The sequence below is a fragment of the Wolffia australiana genome, chromosome 19 (genome assembly GCF_029677425.1).
Source record: "Wolffia australiana isolate 7733 chromosome 19, ASM2967742v1".
In the NCBI taxonomy this organism is placed as follows: domain Eukaryota; kingdom Viridiplantae; phylum Streptophyta; class Magnoliopsida; order Alismatales; family Araceae; genus Wolffia; species Wolffia australiana.
This window is the reverse complement of record NC_135853.1, coordinates 2,553,061-2,561,809: the sequence shown is the minus strand read 5'-3', so window position 1 is coordinate 2,561,809 and position 8,749 is coordinate 2,553,061. Positions and strand designations below refer to the sequence as shown.

The 8,749-nt window shown below is 42.2% G+C and overlaps 1 long non-coding RNA gene across 1 annotated transcript; it reads left to right on the top strand.

Annotated features, from left to right (window-relative positions):
- Positions 1 to 207: 207 nt before the first annotated feature.
- Positions 208 to 1,738, top strand: LOC144715453 (uncharacterized). The gene is made up of 5 exons (XR_013584640.1): positions 208 to 413; positions 550 to 634; positions 946 to 1,003; positions 1,100 to 1,168; positions 1,683 to 1,738. It is a non-coding gene; the product is annotated as an uncharacterized LOC144715453 (long non-coding RNA).
- The last annotated feature ends 7,011 nt before the right edge of the window (positions 1,739 to 8,749 follow it).

The window sequence follows — 8,749 nt, the reverse complement described above, 5'->3', positions numbered from 1 at the left end:
TATCTTTCCACCCATAGAATGTCATTGATTTCCTTATCTGCAATTATGCTATGATCTTTGTGTACGATGCTCGCTTATTTCATGTATTAGTCCAGCTTCTTTTTTCAATTCTTATAGCATTTCTACTTTGTGGGCTATCATGAGACGGCACTAGATCTCATAGTTTTTTTATCATCACATAGGTTCACAACTATGGAAATGATGAAAAAGAAGGACAAGAGCAGACATACATGGCTCCTCTCTAAATAGGTATGGTGTGTTCATTCATTATTATGATTTACCTGTAGCGCTCTTTGGGCATTCTCCTATTGCTATGTGTTGTCTCCTTTCCTTGAATAAGCTTATACAAGGTTCTTTGGTCATGAGGCTCGTTGGTAAACCGGAGTTAACACCACAATGATGAGATTGGTGAGGTATTTTTTTATCGCTGATATATTTTCTTAATATTGTGACTTGTTTTTTCATGTATAAGTTTGCTTTTACTTTAAATCTTTTGAGGCTTTGTGGTTACTGGTTACTTTGTGCATAATGTAATATCTGCCTTGTCAGGTTTATTTATGGTGATGTGAGGATCAGAAGAAATATAGCATGCTGTAGGACGCAAACTATCTTCTCAGCTACGCATCTTTCTCTGGTTAGTTATACATTTGCCTTACTTGCTTTTGCCCTTTACTTATTTTGCATGGTGAGTTTTGTTGGGCAACATGCTATTTGGTTCTTTGAACAATGTCATTCTCATGTGGTTATTTATTTTATCTTTTTGCACGAACGATGTCATCTGTTTTATTACCCTTATTTATGTTATTTCATTTATGTGAAAGGGCGTCTTGTTTTATTCTTGGAGCACCCCTTATCTTTGAATTCATTATATATTTTTACTTTTGTATGTTTTGACTTGATGCTGGTTTATGTTATTTGTTCTGTTCATCGGCATATGTTCACTAGTTGTGAGTTAAAGAGAACAAAGGATGAACAGAAGAAAAACAGGGTACATGTTGAACAGGTATTATTTTTTTTACTTTCTCTATTGATCGATGGAACACGCTCTTTCACCATTCCATGTGCTAAGACATTTTGTGTCTTTACCTTTTGATCTTAGAAAGTGTTATTTTGCCACGATACCTTTTGTGCAAGACGGAGTAGTCTACTTGAAGTTGTGATTTATGAGGTACGGTTTATGGTTCTGCTAACTTGTCATTTGTTTGTGTTTTGATTCTTTCATATAAATCGTTTGTAGTCTGAAAAGCTTGTCTGTGTTGTTTTGCTAATGTTGTTGTTTTTACTGTTGTTTTTTTTATTATGTCATGTAAATAAGATATCCAATAGAGTTATAGCTTGATTTAGCATGTAGATGCGTTATGATGAACACCTCATTAGGTTGTAAGGTATAAACTTGTCTCTCTTGCTTAAATCATTATATAATTTGCATTCTAACTTTCCTCGATCATTACTTTCTAGACGGTTTCTTAATCTATGTCTTTCTGCTATTTGTTGTTTTTATATCTTTCCACACATAGAACATCACTGTTTTGCTTATCTGCAATTATGCTATTATGTTTGTGTACGATGCTCTCTTATTTCATGAATTAGTCTAGGTTGTTTTACAATTCTTATAGTATATCTGCTTTGTGGGCTATGATGAGATGGTGGTGCATCTCATTCTTTTTTTGTCCATCACATAGGTTCACAACTATGGAAATGACAAAAAAGAAGGACAAGAGCAGATAAACATCGTTCCTCTTTAAATAGGTATAGTGTGTTCATCCATTATTATGATTTATACGTAGTGCTCTTTTGGCATTTCCCTAATGCTAGATGTGTTGTCTCCTTTCCTTAAATAACCTTGTACAGGGTTCTTTGGCCATGATGCTCGTTCACAAGCCAGAGTCGACACCACAATTATGTGATTTGTGAGATATTTTTTATCACTGTTATATTGTCTCAATCTTGTGGGTTGCTTTTTCATGTATTAAGTCTGCTTTTTTCTATAAACCTTTTGAGGCTTTGTGGTTAGTGGTTACTTTGTGCATACTGTAATATTTGTTTTGTCAGGTTTATTTATTGTGATACAATGATGATAAGAAATATAGCGTGCTATAATATGCAAACTATCTTCTCGGTTGCACATCTGTCTCTGGTTAGTTATACATTTGCCTTACTTGCTTTTGTCCTTTACTTATTCTGTGTGGTGAGTTTTCTTGGGCAACATGCTATTTGGTTTTTATGGAGTGTCATTCTAGTGTTGGTATTTATTGTATCTTTTTGCACAAATGATGTCGCTTGTTTTATTATTGTGGTTTAGGTTATTTTATACATGTGAGAGGGATCTTATTTTTCTTTTTGAGCCCCTCTTGTGTTAAAATTTTTTATTTACTATCGCTGTCATACGTTTTGAATTTTTTCTGGTGTATGCTATCCGTTTTGTTTATTGGGATACGTCCACTAGTAGAGAGCTAAAGAGAACAAGAGGCAGACATAAGAGAAAAAGGGCATCTTTTGAACAGGTATTATTGTTTTTTTTTTTTTACATTTCCTTCTCATTGATGAAACACGCTATTTCTCCATTTTATGTAGTAAGACGTTTTGTGTCTTTACCCTTTTTGAGCTTAGAAACTGTTATTTCTCCGTGATGCATTTTGTGCAAGATGGAGTAGTCTACTTAAAATTGTGATTTATGAGGTATGTGTTATGGTGCTGCTATCTTGTCATAAACTTGTGTTTTGTTTCTTTCATATGCATCGTTTGTTGTCTAAAAAGCCTGTTTGTGTCATGTTGTTAATGTTCTTATTGTTAATGTTGTTTTATTTATTGTGTCATGTTCACTTTTGTGGATAAGATTCATAAAAGGGATATAGAATTATTTAGCATATATACATGTTATAGAGAACACCTCGTTAGGTTATAAGATTTAAATTTGTGGCTCTTGCTTAAATCATTATATGATTTTGCATTCTACCTTTAATCGATCAATACTTTCTAGTTGACTTTTCCTTCTATGGCTTTCTACTGTGCGTTGTTTTTGTATATTTATTCACATAGAACGTCATTGTTTTGCTTATCCGCTGTTATGCTATTAGATTTGAGTGAGATTTTCTCTTATTTCATGTATTAGTCCGGCTTATTTTTTCAAGCTATATAGTATTAATGCTTTTGTGGGCTATGATTAGATGGTGGTGGATCTCAACCTTTTTTTCATCACTTAGGTTCATCACTAGGAAATGACGAAAAAAGAGAAAATCCGATAAACATGGCTCCTGTCTAAGTTGGTATAGTGTGTTCACACATTATTATGTTTTTTACATAGCGCTCTTTTGGCATTCCCCTATTGCTAGATGTGTTGTCTCCTTCCCTCAAATAAGCTTATACAAGTTTTTTTGCCATGATGCTCGTTCGCAAGCCAGAGTCCACACCACAGTGAGTTTATTTATGAGATATTTTCTTATCGCTCACATTTTGGCGTAGTAATGTGACTTGTTTTTTTCATGTACAAAGTTTGCTTTTTCTATAAACCATTTGAGGCATTGTATTTATTGGTTTATTTGTGCATATTGTGATATCTGTTGTGTCAGGTTTATTTATAACAATACAATGCCGATAATAGATATCGCATGCTATAGGACGCAAACCATCTTCTCAATGATGCATCTTTTTCTGGTTAGTTATCCATTGGGCTTACTTGGTTTAGTCCTCTAATTATTTTGCATTGCCAATTTTCTTAATTAACAAACTATTTGGTTTCTTTTACAATGTCATTATTGTGTGGGTATCTTTTGTATCTTTTGGCACATATAATAGCATTTGTTTGATTTTTTTGATTTATGTTATTTTGTTCATGTAAGATGGCATCTTATTTTCCTCTTCAAACCCTTCTTGTGTATAACTTCATTATTTATTTATATGTTTTCATGTTTTGAGTTGATGCTGGTTTATGTTATCTGTTCTGTTTATTGGCATAGGTTCACTTGTAGATAGCTTAGGAGAATAATGGATGGACATAAGAGAAACAGGGCATATTTTGAACAGGTATTATTGTTTTTTTTTCATTTTCTTTGCATTGATGAAACACGCTCTTTCTCCATTTTATGTTGTAAGACATTATGTTTCTTTCCCCTTTTTTGGCATAGAACGTTTTTTTGCCATGATGACTTTTGTGAAAGATGAAGTAATCTACTTAAAGTTGTGATTTATGAGGTATGTTTTATGGTGCTACTATCTTGTGATAAGCTTTTGTTTGTTTCTCTCATATGCATTGTTTGTTGTCTAAAAAGCTTCTTTGTGTTATGTTGTTAATGGTCTTATTGTAAATGTTGTTTTATTAATTATGTCGTGTGCATTTATGTGGATAAGATGCCCAAAAGACATATAGCATGATTTAGCATATATATGTGTTATGATGAACACCTCGTTAGGTGGTAAGATATAAATTTGTCTATCTTGCTTAAATCATTATATGATTTTCCATTCCAGCCTTCCTCGATCATTACTTTCTAGTCGACTTTTTCATCAATGACTTTCTACAGTCTGTTGTTTTTTATCTTTCCACACATAGAACGTCATTATTTTCCTTATCCGTAATTATGTTATTATCTTTGTGTATGATGCTCTCTTATTTTATGTATTAGTTTTGCTTGTTTTTTCAATTCTTATGGTATTTCTGCTTTGTGGGCTTTGACGAGACAGTGGTGGATCTCATGCTTTTTTTTATTACATAGGTTCACAACTATGGAAATGATGAAAAAGATATACAAGAGAAGACAAACATGACTCCTTTCTAGTATATCTGGTGGAGTGAGGAATTGACATGAAAATCAAAGGGTTGAAGTATTATTTTCCTAGGTTGACTACTGAGTGAACTACCCATCATACCACTTTCCACTAGTTGAATCTATTAAAATGGTAGGGATCTCCATTATGATGTACACGACATGTTGAGATTGAGCGGCTCGTGTTACACCACATGGAGGAGCGTACGATCAGATATGCAACAATGCGGACGTGATGCAAGCTAAGTATAAATCAATAAAAATATACAAAGACGTTGCCAATCTAGGGGGTAATATCAGAGTAATGACACGAAGGGTCTAGGGCAGGGGCAGGCTCCTAATGACCTGGGTAATCAGCTCGAAGGCCGACAAGAGGGGAACAATCACTGTCTGCGAGCGTCCACGACCAACGCCAAGAGCGATACAAATCCAACACCAAAAATAAAAGTCTCTGACAGCACTCGACAACAGAGTAGTTGAGGATGACACTGATGAAGATAATAATACTAAAAATAAGCGGAAGGAATGCCTAACCTGTGGGCCTAGGTCTGGGTGCTCGGGTGGGCGTAACCATCGATGGCAAAAAGGAACACGAGATCTGTCGATGACAACACGATCAACTAGTGAGTGACGGCAAGGGATGGAAATAATTTCCTGGTGATGGACGAGGAGTCAACAGCGAGGGTGTACATAGGAACGAAGGTCAGCAATAATGAGCATGGCGGTGGCACCGCAGTTGGCGTAGAGGCGGCACACCAATGGGTGGGCCGCAAGCAAGGCAGCTGGCGGCCATAGGTGGTGACAACACACTAGCAATGGCTGGTGGCTGCTAGGGTGGTGACCGCGGCTGGCAGCCGCTATGGTTGCTGCCGAGGTCATGGCATTGGCTGGTAGTGGCTAGGGCAATGGCCGGAGTCGTGGCTGTGGCTGGCGGCCGCTACTGCCTGTAGTGACAAGAGTTGTGGGTGGAGCTAGCAGCATCTAGGGCAGCGATTGTGGTCCTGGTTGTAGTCAACGGCCACTAGGCCGTTGGCTGTGACCTTGGCTGTGGGTGGCGGCCGCTAGGGCGGCCGCCACAGTCGTGGCTTTGACTAGCGGCCGCTAGGGATGTGGCCACGGTCGTGGCTGTAGTTGGCGGCTGCTAGGGTTGCAACCGTAATTGTGGCCACGGCTAGCGGCCTCTAGGGCAGCGACTGCGGGCTAGGTTGCGGCTAACGGTTAATACGGCAGCGGTCGCAGGCCTGGCCGCGGCTGGTGGTCGTTAGGGCTGCCGTCGTGTGCCTGGGTGTGGTTGGTAGTCACTAGGGAAACGATCAGGATGGCAGCAATTGTTGACATAGGAAGTGTAGAAGCTGGTGGCACTGTGGCAGCGGTTGCGGTGGGAGCGGTGACAGTTGTGGGAGGATGATTGATGTAATGCGACAGTCGCTGGGATTGAACGGCTCATGTTATGCACAAGGAGGGCGAGGGCAGTCATGTCATGTAGGGAAGATGACTAATGTGGATGTCATGCAAGCGATGATGCATTGATGAGATCATTGAGAAGTATAAATCCGACATCGACGTACACTAACAACCATTCAGCTACGATAATTGTGACCTGGAAATGAGACTAGGCTTCCGATGATCTTGACGTCGAGTTGAAGGCTAACGGTGCGAGCTCGGCTACCGCTGCTTTTGCACATGCCCTCGACGATCTCAACCAAGGACATACTGATCGAAATCCTAATCCTCGCAACGCGAATCCTATCTATCAATAATCTAACCCCCGTGGTGGAGAAAACATTTTTAAGGCACTAAAAGAAATAATATAACGCTGAGCGAGAGTTTAAGAGCGTACCAGTGGCGGTAGACGTGGGAATGCCTAATTCAGTAGTAGTAGAAGTCGAGTGGCACGTTCGCCCAATGTCGGCATAGGTAGGTGCGGGTGCCCTCTAAAGGACGATGATGGGAGCGACACCGGTTGTAGTGATGGGCACGACAAAAGGCGCAACAACAACAAGAGATGACGACGATAGAGCGTAGGTGGCAAGGCGCGGTGGTAGGAGGGTGCAACGACGTGATGGCGTAGTGGCCCAACGGTGTGTTAGCGGCGAGGCATGGTGGTAGCAAGGCACGGCGGCGCAGCATCGACAAGGCACGGCAATAGCAAGGCACAGCGATAGCAAGGCACGATGTCACAGCACTAGCAAGACATGGTGGCACGATGGCGGCGACGCACGTAGACACGATTGACGATGGCGGTTGCGACCTCCGTTGTGGCTCTGGTGGCAGCAAGCGGCACTAGGAAGCAGCGGTCGCGAACCAGAAGGGCTGGCAGCAATGGATGCCAGAACTCAGGCGGGGGATGCGGTGGGCTGCGACGCCCACTAGGGCTATAGTGGCCGATCAGGCTACAGTGGCCGCGGCAGTTTGTGGCACCCACTAGGGCTATGGTGGCCGTAGCGGGCTATGGCACCTGCTAGGGTTGCGGTAGCCGCGGGCTGCTCTTGTGGCGGCTATGGGGTACTACGCGGCTGCGGATTGCTGCGGCAACCGTGGGCGCTTGTTGCGGTAGTGGCTGGCAGCTTCTACAGTGGCCGCTGATCGTTGCTACAACGATTGCGAGCGCCTGCGGTGGGTGCGGGTTAGTGGAATGACCGTGGACGCCTATAGCGACCACGGGCTACTACGGTGGCCGCAGGTAGCCTTGGTAGCCAGTGGTGGCTGCTGCGGCAGCTGCGGGTAACCCTGGGTGGCTACGTGTAGCCTGGGCAAGCACGGGCGGCTTGGGCGAGCGTGGGCGAACTTTGGCAGCCGCAAGAGGCCGGCAGCCCCTAACGGCTCTAGACAGCCACGGGCAATGCTAGGCGATCACAGACGGCGTTGGGCGGCCACGGGCGCCCTCGGGCAGTCTCAAGAGTGGCGGCGGGAATTATCTTCACAATGGCATTATCATAAACATGACAAAAGCAAAAAAAACACTAAAAAAAAGGGAAAATCCTTCAAAAATCACAATTTTTTCAATATTTCTTCTCCTCTTCTCTTCCTATGGGCGGGCCCCACTTTTTATAGGGCAAACATGGGCCTCCCCCTTAGAAATAAAGGGGAGAAGGTCCAATTAAGAGTAATTAGGGCCCCCTAATAGGAGAGAGAAATCCACTAACACGCCCGCACATGGGCTCACACACACGCAAATGTGTAGGGCCATAGAGCATTCCAAATACGTGCAAACAAACAAAAACAAACACATCCACGGTCAACATACATGGCCTACTAAACAAGAAAAATGCAAGGAAAGATAACGTCAAACCTTTGTGGTCCATTGACGAGGCCGGGTACTCCGAAGGCTGGGTATCACACATGAGCCCTTGCTCGATGAACATGTTCGACGTGGTCTTCAAAGCTGTATGGTCTCCCATCAATGATGCCCTAGCAAAGGCAATGTCAACAGGACATGACAGTATAGTGGTCTCACGCCAAGAAGGATCCAACTGATGACAGACGATGAGGTCTTCGATGATGGTGGTGGCAGTTGTTTTTCTGGTGGCGATATTGTCTTCACGGCGGTGAAGTGGCGGCGACAGCTGCAGTCATTCAACGGGTGTCGTCCACAAACTACTCAAACGAGAAAACTAAGATAATCACCCTACCAGAGAGGATAGGACTCCAATGTGGGGTCGCCCTAATGGGCCCAATTAGGGGAACATCCAACATGGGGGACTTCCACTAATGGGCCGAACAAAACTAAAAAGATACAGAAATGAGACGTCAAGAAGCCAAAACAAGAGGGCCCTCGATAAAGTCCATAACGAAAAGAAACGTGCAGAAAGTAAACAAACTATGGAGGCCTCTTGACAAGCTGGATACTCAAAGCTCGGGTCCTTTGCGTCGGCTCGGGCTCCACAATGGGCTACTGATCACCTCATGCTCGATCTTCTAGATGGTCCTCCATCACATTAATTGGATTCTTGTGTGGGTTAGAAGTGATAATTTCTTCAAGTCTT